At 40.0% G+C, this 11,339-nt stretch overlaps 1 long non-coding RNA gene across 1 annotated transcript; it reads right to left on the reverse strand.

Annotated features, from left to right (window-relative positions):
• Positions 1 to 2,156: 2,156 nt before the first annotated feature.
• LOC102079410 (uncharacterized) lies at positions 2,157 to 3,142 on the reverse strand. The gene is made up of 3 exons (XR_001223912.3): positions 2,921 to 3,142; positions 2,647 to 2,826; positions 2,157 to 2,530 (listed from the first exon to the last, which is right to left on the reverse strand). It is a non-coding gene; the product is annotated as an uncharacterized LOC102079410 (long non-coding RNA).
• Positions 3,143 to 11,339: the final 8,197 nt, after the last annotated feature.

An 11,339-nucleotide genomic window follows, 5' to 3' on the forward strand; every position in this document is an offset into this window, starting at 1 on the left:
TTAAAGTTTCTGATTGGTGTGTGATACATTTTGACTCGTAGCGTTTCTACTTCATTAATTGTGTGCTAATTGAGCTAAAGCTCTGTTGATGTGAGTTAACATGGACTGATAGTGCTTTCTAAGTGACCACATGGTGTCAGCACTGACAAATGTAGGAATTTGTGTGTAGAGTTTTGCAGTAACAGTTCGCCACATCTGACTCATGTGGTGTTAAGAGATTTTTACATTTACTTACTTTGATAACTTTTATTTTGCTTAAGTATAATTTCTTGTGAGAACATGATGTGCCTGCAACCTACAGATTAAGGAACAGAAGCATGCGTGAGGAAGTTACAAAGTAACACACTCTCAGGCAGAGACAGTTCCAACCTGAAGCTGATATGACAAAAGATACTAGTTCCTCTTGTCTTATGGATAACGGCCACTCATGCGATAACCATATCTAGAGATGTTTTTCTATTACGTATGCTCCACCTAGAGATGCTGTGTAATCTATTCTCTGCTATAAAATAAAGAACGGACTGAGACTCTGCACGACTTGCCTGTGTCTTGCCACGCAGTAAGCCTCGCCCATGTACATGCCATAAATTGAGTTTGTGTTTCTTGCTTCTCTAAGGTTTTTTCCTTTGACATGTGGTAAAGCAGGGGCATAGTGTTTTATAGTTCAGGGAAATGGGTGTGCTTTTTGGAAAGGGGCATTATGGTTTTGGAATTTGGGTTCACAAGACTGGTTATAGTGTTTACGCAACCGAGAAAAACTAATATTTTCAGAATTAAGGCTTCAGAATAAAATCCACAGCAGATGGCGCTAACTGCAACCCTAACCCCCTAAAGCAGTGGTTCCCAAACTTTTTTTGCCAGGCCCCCCTTTTTTACAAGAAAAATGTTCGCGCCCCCCCCCCCCCGCACAAACACATCCTCCAAACACACACACCCATATTTTCTTTACAAACTCCATTGCGGTTTATTTCACACCTCAAACATTTAGTAAACAATTAAGCAAATACAAGTAAACGGCAATAAATTGCAGGTAGTAATAAAATACACTACTAACTCTTTTACGCTACGTCCACACCTACATTGGTATTTTTGTAAACTCAGCTGTTTCTATGCGTTTGGGCTTTTCGTCAACACGTAAACGGCGTTGCGATTCACCGAAAACGGAGATTATTTAAAACTCCTTTTTTGCGTTTACGTGTGGACGAGGATTACAGAGTTCGTCACGCAACGTCAAAGGTATGTGCCTCTTTTCACGTCACGCTGTGCGCCACGTTATTGTTTACATGAGATGAATTGCAGAATGGCAGATAGAGACAAAATACTGTTAATCTGACTATCTTCAGGTTTTACACGCTTACATATACACACGTTACTTTCCCTCCATTTAGAAAGGCAGAGGCGTCACGGTGTAATTATTTTACGTGTAGTTGTTTTTTTTCCTGTGTAATAATATTCAACATTGCTATCAATACATTTTTCAAAAAATGCCTCTCTGTGCAAAATGGGTTTAAACACATAAACAGCTGTGGGATACTGTTTGTCCGTGATTTGAACCGGGGGAACAAATTACGGCAGGATCAGCCTGATATTATTTGTATCTTGATTTTTAGTTCACAAACACTTCTTGTAATAACTAACTACTCCTGACATTAAATGTCAGGAGTAATAACTAACTTGTAATAACTAACTACTCCTGACATTAAATGTCAGGAGTAGTTAGTTATTACAAGAAGTGTTTGTGAACTAAAAATCAACAATGTGGGATACTGTTTGTCCGTGATTTGGAGAGCACAGCGCGTGCTTTGAATGTCAGGAGTAGTTAGTTATTACAAGAAGTGTTTGTGAACTAAAAATCAAGAATGTGGGATACTGTTTGTCCGTGATTTGGAGAGCACAGCGCGTGCTCCCGACGCAGGGAAACTAATTTTGCAGGGGAGACCTACCTTGGCACTTGTGCAGGTGAAGCCAAAGGGAAGATATGCTTCACCATATTTTCCTGTCTTTGGCTTGGAAGGAAGTTGGTTTGGAAACATATTTGGCGATGCTTCATCTCCTGCTTTGCGTTTGTGTGGGAGCCCCGTCAAAAACCTGTCCACATGTCCAAGCGCTTTTTTTTTTTTTTTCTTTTCATACCGCGCCCCCCCTGCAATGGCTCTGCGCCCCCCCTAGGGGGCGGGCCCCACACTTTGGGAACCTCTGCCCTAAAGAACCCCCAAGGGTTCTAATGCTCAAATGTATATTTCCGACACTTTTATACTTGGGTTGAATATTTTCCACAATACACTTTTCCCTAAGAACACTGAAGTACAGTATATTTCCCCTGAATTATTTCATGCATTCATGAAACCTTTCAGTACAGAAATCATGAAAAGTTGTTTTCTGACCAGATTAAATCTGAAGACTGATAAACGTAGTGATGGTGACATCCTCAGAACATTTTGAAAATATGAGCACCACAGTAGTACTGGAGTTGCCAGGGGAACACACTCAATGACATCTGCTATATGGCTTCAACCAGAATGTCTAGAATCTGAAAGAAAAGTTCTATGAATGTTATATTATTACAAACTGGTGCTATTTAATATGTTGCAGAGTAAAGTCTAATGAGTCACAAAAAAAGATAGTAAATAAGAGAAACTCACAAACCTCAAACTGTTAAAGGAACTCTTCCAGCTGGTTACAGTGTCTTTTAAAGCCTCACTGTGACTGGGGTATGGGTGTTTTCTGCACGCAGCTCCTGTCTCAGGCCCTCAGTCAGCGTGATTACAGCAAACCTGGCGCTTGTGTAGAAACGTAGATCAGCAACAGTCGTGATGTCTACACACGCTGCAAATACAAGAGGTTTAAGAGCCGTTAACCAATCACATATATTTTTTTTTTTTAAAAACGCCTGTCCAGAGAGACAAACAACCATTCACACCTAATGAGCAGATGCTGGATTTGAAGCCTTCTTGCTGTGAGGCAAATGCTAACCACTGTGCTGCCTTTTCATGATTGTTAATATGCAAAGAGTCATGGCCTCCAGTCAAGAGAGGCGGGGAATGGTTGCAATCTCAGCATTGTAAGATTGTGAAAATGTACACTCAACCAACCGCTGAACAACAAACACTAGTATACTTCATTTTGTTTAAGCAAGAATTTCCATAAGATAACCTCATGTAATGTAAAACCAGACACACTACACACAGGATGGGGACTATCAAAGTAAAACAGAAAATACAGAACACAGGGAAGCCACATAACAAAACCTAAAACTGGACTCAAGAAATACTAAAGGGCTAGGGAGCAAGACACAGTGAGAAAAAAAAAAACACAGTGGAAATCTAAACACAAAAAATGTACAAAACTCAAAAACACTGGGTCACCGACCCAGGACCATGACACATTTCTTATTCCTCCCCTCTTTCTTACATTTTTCTCCATCTCTGAATGAAACTATCTCACATTCTTATCTCAACATGGAAATACAGCAGCTGGATCTTTAGACTCACTGCTTGACAACCTGCACACAAACAATTTGTGTGTTTGCTGATACTTGTTGAACTGTGAAAAACTACCTGCCACTTATAAATCATTACTCCTCTTATGCAACACTAGCTACATACTGAAGTGTCATAACTACAACTTAGGGAAATCTGCACCACACCAGATCTGCTCCACTTTAACCCTTCAGTATAGAGCTATAACTCATTAGATTTTTCTTTGTCCTTTCTTCATCTTTTCATATGTGACAAATAGCAGTGATGGATACACCAATAGGTCTGTCTTTAATGACATAGTTCCCTCCATTTAGATTTATAATCAGTTTGATGTTTGCAGGGGTGTAGTGACAGGTGTCACGGTCCTGGGTTGTTTGACCCAGTATTTGGAGTTTTCTTATGATATTCATTGTTTATGTTTAAGTCTTATTTAGTTATCTGAGCTCACTTCTATTATGCCTAGGTTGCTGTTATAGTTCATTGTTTCTTAGATCTCCCTTTGTGTTATCAACCCCTATGTTTAAGTCTCTCTCGTCAGTTCATCATTTTAAGTCTGCGTGTCTTAACCTGTAACGTTTCATTTCTGTGTGTCCTATGTTGTCAAGCTCATGTCATGTATGCGTCCCGTTTTGTTTTCTGTTTTATTTTGAAGAGCTCTGGGGCCCGTTCTTCGTACCTCGCTTACTACATCCAAGATCAAATGACACATCCAAGATCAAATCATCGCGCTAACTTTGAGCTCGCTAATCCGGTTCTCCGAACACACCTGTTGTTGACAGTGTTGGGACTAACGCGTTATTAAGTAACGCGTTACAGTAACTACGTTATTATTGTGGTAACGAGCACGGTAACTAGTTATTATGCCAAAACCAGGAACGCGTTACTCGTTACTGGGATTTAGATAGGCTCGTTACTCGTTACTTCGTGTGGTGCTATCGCGGAGCTTCCACAGATTCAGTAACATTAGCAAGTGGTGGAGGCCAGCAGGTGGATGAAGGAAAAGGGAGGCAAGAGGAGAGACCCGAGGCAGCCGCCGGTCCGCGTGTCAGGTGAACTGAACTTCAGGTAAGAAGTTATGACCTGCAGTCTATCTGGGTCAGATATAAACCAAGTTTAGGTGGAGTTTATTTTCGGTATGCTGACATTTTCGTACTGCGTGCTAGCTAGCATGACGGAGTTTCTACTGTATACAGCTGTGTGGGTGCTATGTTACTGATGTTGAACTTTATTTTGTTCATACGGTTAATTATTAGAGTTGCCAACCGTCCTTTTTACGGGAATATTACGGAATATTTATCAGAGAAAATATTACGCGTTTCGTACTGAGGTGAAAAGGAACACAGTTTGTCCCGGACTTCAGCTACAATGAAAAAGACACAAAGCTGAAGCTGCACAGCTGCCTCTTCTTCTCTCATTCTCTCCTCTCCTGTTTCTACTTCAATCACGAAACTGATCAATGATCAGCTGATCGGCTTTTCTCTCTTGTTTATTTATCGCCCACTTTGCACCAGAAAGAGGAAACCAGCGGATGTCGCATTAAACAACAGCAGCACGTTTAAGCTTGATCAGCTGTTGTTAGAATTGATTTAATATTAATTTCTAGTATCAGCTGATGTTTGCTGGAGCCACAGCTGTAACGCTGCTGGTCATGATATCGGTTTGGTTATCTGGTGAGAGGGAAACATGCAGATGAAACCAGGAGATGTCCTTACTGAATCATCAGAGCTGAACAGGTGATGGAGAAACAGGTTTACCTTTTAGGTGACATGAATGAGTTGAAGGGAAGTTATGAACTGTTTCTGAGAGACAAATAACACCAGGATCCTTTTCTACGTAGCTGACAGCTGGTAACTGTGCAGGGGCGGGTCTAGCAAAGTGTTGCCAGGGGGGCAGGTAGGGCATTAACAGGGAAAGGGGGGACAAGGAAATACTTTTCTTTATTATTCTCATTTAAAATGTCTAGCTTTTAAAAAAATAATTATCTGAGTCTTACAACAAACAATTGATAGATTGATACATATATACCATCAGAACAGTGTACATCACTGTCACAACAGTGTTTATTTTCATTCAAAGGCTTTATGATTTTTCCTATAATGGCGGGCCGGTCTCTAGTTAAAATGCCCGGGACGATTTTTTTGTCCCAGTCCAGCTCTGTATGCAGCTCATCTGCAGTCTGGTGTTACCTACATCTTCCTATTCAGAAGGCAGAATTTCCAAGTTCTGAGTACAATCAAAAGCACCACGACTGCAGTTTTTGTGTTGGATGTAAAAAGCAGGCTAGAATCATGGCGGCGGTCAACGACGGTCCAGGCGTGGGATTTCTCTCGTGGAAATGTGCACATTATTTCTTCCTTTCTATTGGTAGGTGGCACCGTGCACTTGTGGCAAGTAAGCAAGCTAGAAGACTGGCAGTCTGGCTGGGTATCCAGTTATGGAAGCAACACATTAACAAGAGAATTCTGAGTAAAACCAAAGTTACTTTCCCTAGTAACTAGTTACTTTGAAAGTAACGAGTAACTTGAAGTAACTGAGTTACTTTTTTAGAGAAGTAACTAGTAATGTAACTAAGTTACTAATTTAAAGTAACTTACCCAACACTGGTTGTTGACGATTAGTATAGCTGGATGAAGTAATCTGAGATCACTGGGTGGCTTAAAAGGGGCTACGCATCGATAGTAGAAACATTGATCGGCAACCCTGTGATTGGTCGGCGAAGATGTCGAAGGAGCGCGTTCAGTATTTTACGGCAGCAGAGCAAGAACTCTTGATTGAGGGATATCAGGAGTTTCAGAGTTTAATTAAAACGCAAGGGAACACTGCAAAGGCTGCAAAAGCAAGGAGATAGGGCTGGCAGAAAGTTGCTGACAAATTAAACTCGTAAGTAATTTATTATATTATATTACATTATATCCTCTTTCACATTAGAGCCACAACAGGACCCACTAGAACATGGGAACAAGTAAAAGTGAAATATAAGAATATTCTACAGAATGGTAATATTTATCACTTATATTGCTTTTAGTCTCCTGAAAAGAGACCCTGAAATAATCTGTTTGTTTGTTTATAACAGCAACCAAGAAAAGGGCTGAGCAAATAAAGACAGGTGGTGGTCCTGCACCCCCTCGTCACACCCCGGCACAGGAGCTGGCCCTAGGGTTGAATGCCACCAGACCCATTGTTGAGGGCATCCCTGGGGGCAGCTCTTCCTTAGACCAGCAGCCGGGGTGCAGTAGCAGCACCTTCATAACTGGTGCTATTTGTACAATGTAAAATATTTGGTTGTTGCCTTAATTAAAATGCTTTTTGTACTGTGACATTTATTGACATTGTGGGTTTTTTTGTGTGTAGTTTTACATAACACTCCATCACTTCTACCTGTTCCCATGCAAGGGGTGACTGAAGCATGCACAGTAAGTTGATATATATATATATATATATATATATATATTGTTAGGGTTCAATGTTGAGAGAGGAATCCATAAATAACCACAGATCCGGTCCGGTGTGCAATTAGACAGCATTTTAATGAACACATGTGTGAGTTCAACAACCCAATCAGTGTTGAACTGCCTTTACCATATTCAGACAACAGTTTTATAGGGTTAAGATAGTACAGCCCCCTTTTCTGTTGCTAGGCAGATTTAAACAAAGCATATGTCAACTCAAAACCACAAATGTTCCGTCAACAACCTTTAACATAGTTTTAAAGAACATTGTCTTCGGGTCGGTGCTTCCCCTCAGCTCGTCTTCGCTGTCGCTTTATCTCCTAGGACATCTGTTGCACTTCCTCTAAGTACGTCGGCACAATTCTGCATTTGCAGCAAAAATACATCTTCACTTCTGCCCTACCAAAATAGATCTACTATGGTGTGTATGTGTGTGTGCGTACACGTGCGGGGGCGCGTGCATGCTGTGTACTGCGTACGTGTCATGACCTCTCTCACTATTTGTCTGTCTGTACGTGCAGAGTTTGCATCTGCTTTCTGAACCTTAGTTGACCTCAACTTAAGCAACCAACCAGGCTAAGGCCATCCTGTGTGTAATGATCTTGACTTATATGTAAAATATATAAACAACTGTTTCAATCTACCACAACTACTTAAGGCTTAATCCGCAATAAATGCATAATAAACACCCTACTCTTAACTTGCAGTTAAACTCTGGCTTCAGTTTCACTTCTGCAAAAACATGCTCTGCAGACGCGTTTCCTGTCTCATTTTGGCACAGAGTGTATTTTCCTGTCTCTGCCCTCTACACAGAAACACTGAGATCATAGAAGCATTAAAAACATTTAAATTATAGATTCAACTCAACCGTTTAAAGTGGTTCTTCTTGGACCTGTAATAAAGGCTAATATAATACCAATATATTTGAACATTTGAATGCATCTAAATGCAACATCACTATTAACATGAAACGGTAATGATGATTATCAAAATAGCAGCAAATAATAGCAGTAAAATATTTCTCCCCTTCACAATTTATATATATATATATATATATATATATATATATATATATATATATATATATATATATATATCCCGTCTATCCCGCAATATACGCTGAATTCTGAAAACTCTCCTTATCAATCTTGCACCTTCCTTGCTCGCGTACAAACGGACAGGACATGGCTGCGACAGACTTCCCAAATCCACCTTCGCTTTTATAGCCGTGGTCTCTCATCTTGATTGCACGTAGTAATTTACTATTAGTACTCTAAAATATGAATTACATCTGACATGATCTACTACATGTAATAGAATGATTAATAGTACATTTCCCTTTTTTTCGGAAATGACCTGTATGTATCTGTATGAAATCAATAAAAGAATCAAATGCTGCATTATCTTTAGTTACATTGATAATATTTATTTATGGTAAAACAGTGGCGAAATATCGCTCTTGCTTTCATATAACTGCAGCGGACATACCTGAGTGGCCGCGATCTAATCCTGTTTACATAAAGTAAACCTGCTCCCGAGCAGGTTTACGCTTACGGATCTGTTGCTATGACAGCAAGTCCCAGATGAGCTTCGGAGAACCGAACGATCCAAGATCACGCGAAATCGTCAACATTCAAATCCGGCTAACTTACTTAGCGAGGTACGAAGAACGGGCCCCTGGTGTCAAATGTTCATTGTGTTTAGTTTCACTTCCCCTGTGGCACCATTATGTTCATTCTAATCAGCTGTTTCCCCATGTGTTTCCACTTCCCCCGATCACCTCCTGTGTACATTTAGGCTGTGTCCCAATTCAGGGTCTGCACGCTTGAAGTACGCACACTACGCGTACTACAAGTACGGGAAGTGCGGAAGTGAGAGGCTTGTGAAATGGGACGGTCTAGCCTTCGTTGCGCTGTTCAGGTTGCCTAGCAACCATGATACTAACCGCAAGAAATGTTTCATACAGCATCGTGTGACAGAAATGAAGGAGAAAAAATATTTTGTTGTTCATTCATTTTTGTCATGACATCACTTTGATTAGTTGAGACCACAGGACTGTAAAACATGATAGTTGGGCTTCATTCCTGTACTGAACAGTCATTTCAAGATTAGTTAGTAAATAATAATTAGCTAATGTTATTCATGAGACTAAAGTCATCTCACTGTGGTAATGTTAATATATATATCTATATGTATATAGATATATATATATATACATATATATATATATATATGTATATATATATATATATATATATGAAAGGAAAATGTACGAGCTGTGATAACTGTCTCTGATAGAATGAAGAGTAGACTGATATATTAAATATCCCTTTATTGGGTGAGAAAATCAGACCATGTCATAACTGCTTTCAGTCATACAGAATAGATATCAGAGCCTTAAACAGGCTGACTTCTGCTAAATGGGTCAAACTGGGTAGAAAGTATACAAACGCATAACATCATTATAGAATATCATGTAACACTATAGATCAACTTAGCTCAGAATATATAAACAATTACAGCAATATGATGCAACAAACACAGCAGTGCTACTAATCCAAAATACTCAAAGCTTCATAGAACTGAAACAAACATTTATTTTTAGCTCCATTCTGCTGCTGATGCATACTTTAGGTTTCTGAATATTAAACTTGTTGCTGCCTTTCATAGTGTGTAACTTGAAGGCCCTGAGTACTTTCTCCCACACTGGAATGATAACATTACTTGAACATTACCTAATAAGACTGATTCAGGACAGACAGTTAGTTATGTTAAACTTTCCTAGCAGTCCTTCACAAACAGGGAACAGTCTGTCTATTCTCTCCATCTGTCAGCTGCTGCTGGCTCTTCCTCCTCCTCCTCTTCCTCACACACTGCTGAGTTTGTCCTGGTGGATCATCAGGGGTGCAAAGCCTCACAGATGATGTGCAGCAGTGGGTCCCTCAGTCTGTCCTCACTCTGGACACACAGTTGTCACACATGGAAATCAAATGTGTGATAAGCTGCAGGATTCAAACACAAGTGTAACTTAGAAATACATGTTCATACTTTTATTCCACAATCAGAGAGAAAGAAACAGAGAGAGTGCAGGACAGACAGACAGGTGACAGTCTCAGGTGTATACACTGCTACAAAACAGCACAAGAGAAGGAGGATTTAGTGTTTGTGTTATTACGAGTGCTAAACAAGAAGAGTTCCCAGATGGTACAGTGGACACATGTGTGACTCCTGTGATTAAAGCATCTTTCTTTCAGCTTAACGAGTGAACCGTCAGCTCGTTCAAACACACGTTAAAGTCCGTTTGGCTCGACACCACCGAACAGAGGCAGCAATATAACATAGCTAACATTAACAGTGCAATGAATCCTGCTGGTGCCGTCATATTCAGGACTGCAAACCGAGCAGCATTACTGACTTTCAGCTTGTTGTGTTTGTGGATATATGACTGACTTTAATTATCCATAAAATCATCACATTCTCTGTAAGATTAAGGTCAACTATATATATATATTTCGAAGTAAAGGCTTTAAAACCAAGTTACCGCTGAAAGTACAAACATCACTAATGTCACACAACTTTCCCGACATGTGGCCAACAGTAATGTTTTAATGTTCTTAAACATTCGCACATAAATAAGTGACATAATATTCAATACTTACTTTTGACAGTTCACTCTTTGGCATTCAGTCTTTCATGTCAGATTTACATGTCCGTGTCTATGTCCATGTTCAGGGTTTTTTATGTTTCGCTAGTTCACCCAGTGAAGGTTAATGTTTACTTTTGCTTCTTGTTTTGTCCAGTTAAAACCAGCCTTTCATAAATGGCTCACGTTCAGTTAATATTAAGTTCGTTTCCAAGCATTGTTTTGTCTGCATTTGGGTCCTCTATTCTCCACTCCACACAGTCTGCACCCACTGACTGTGACAACAAGAAATATTAGATCCCCTCAGATTTGTTAAGCCTAAAGTCATGAGCCTTTTTTGAAAATGTCAGAAAGAGTTGTGTTAGGATGACAGGAGTAAAAGTAAAAAGTTGCCAGTACAAATAAAAAAGTCAACTTAAGAACTGTAAAGAAGTATTGGTTCTTTGTCCATTTACTCTACTGCAGATCAAGCAGCAAAACTGCTAAAACTTTGACCTCTTACTGCATTTCATTCCTGGTTTTTCCACTTATCAGTGATTGTGGCTAAGCCAGTGTTGCTGCACAACACTGGCAACACTGTGCTGCTTTTCGATTGCTGTGAACTTGGATCTCCTCCTCTTTGATCAGGGCTGTATCCCAATTCAGGGTCTGCAGCCTTAAAGGCTGCATTTTAAGGCCGATTACGTCACAGCGGCGCGCCGAAGGCTGTCCCAATTCAAAGGCTGCTCGAAATGCGGCCCTCAAATGCGTCCTTCATTTCCCTCAATT

Source organism: Oreochromis niloticus, linkage group LG14 (genome assembly GCF_001858045.2).
Source record: "Oreochromis niloticus isolate F11D_XX linkage group LG14, O_niloticus_UMD_NMBU, whole genome shotgun sequence".
Classification (NCBI taxonomy): domain Eukaryota; kingdom Metazoa; phylum Chordata; class Actinopteri; order Cichliformes; family Cichlidae; genus Oreochromis; species Oreochromis niloticus.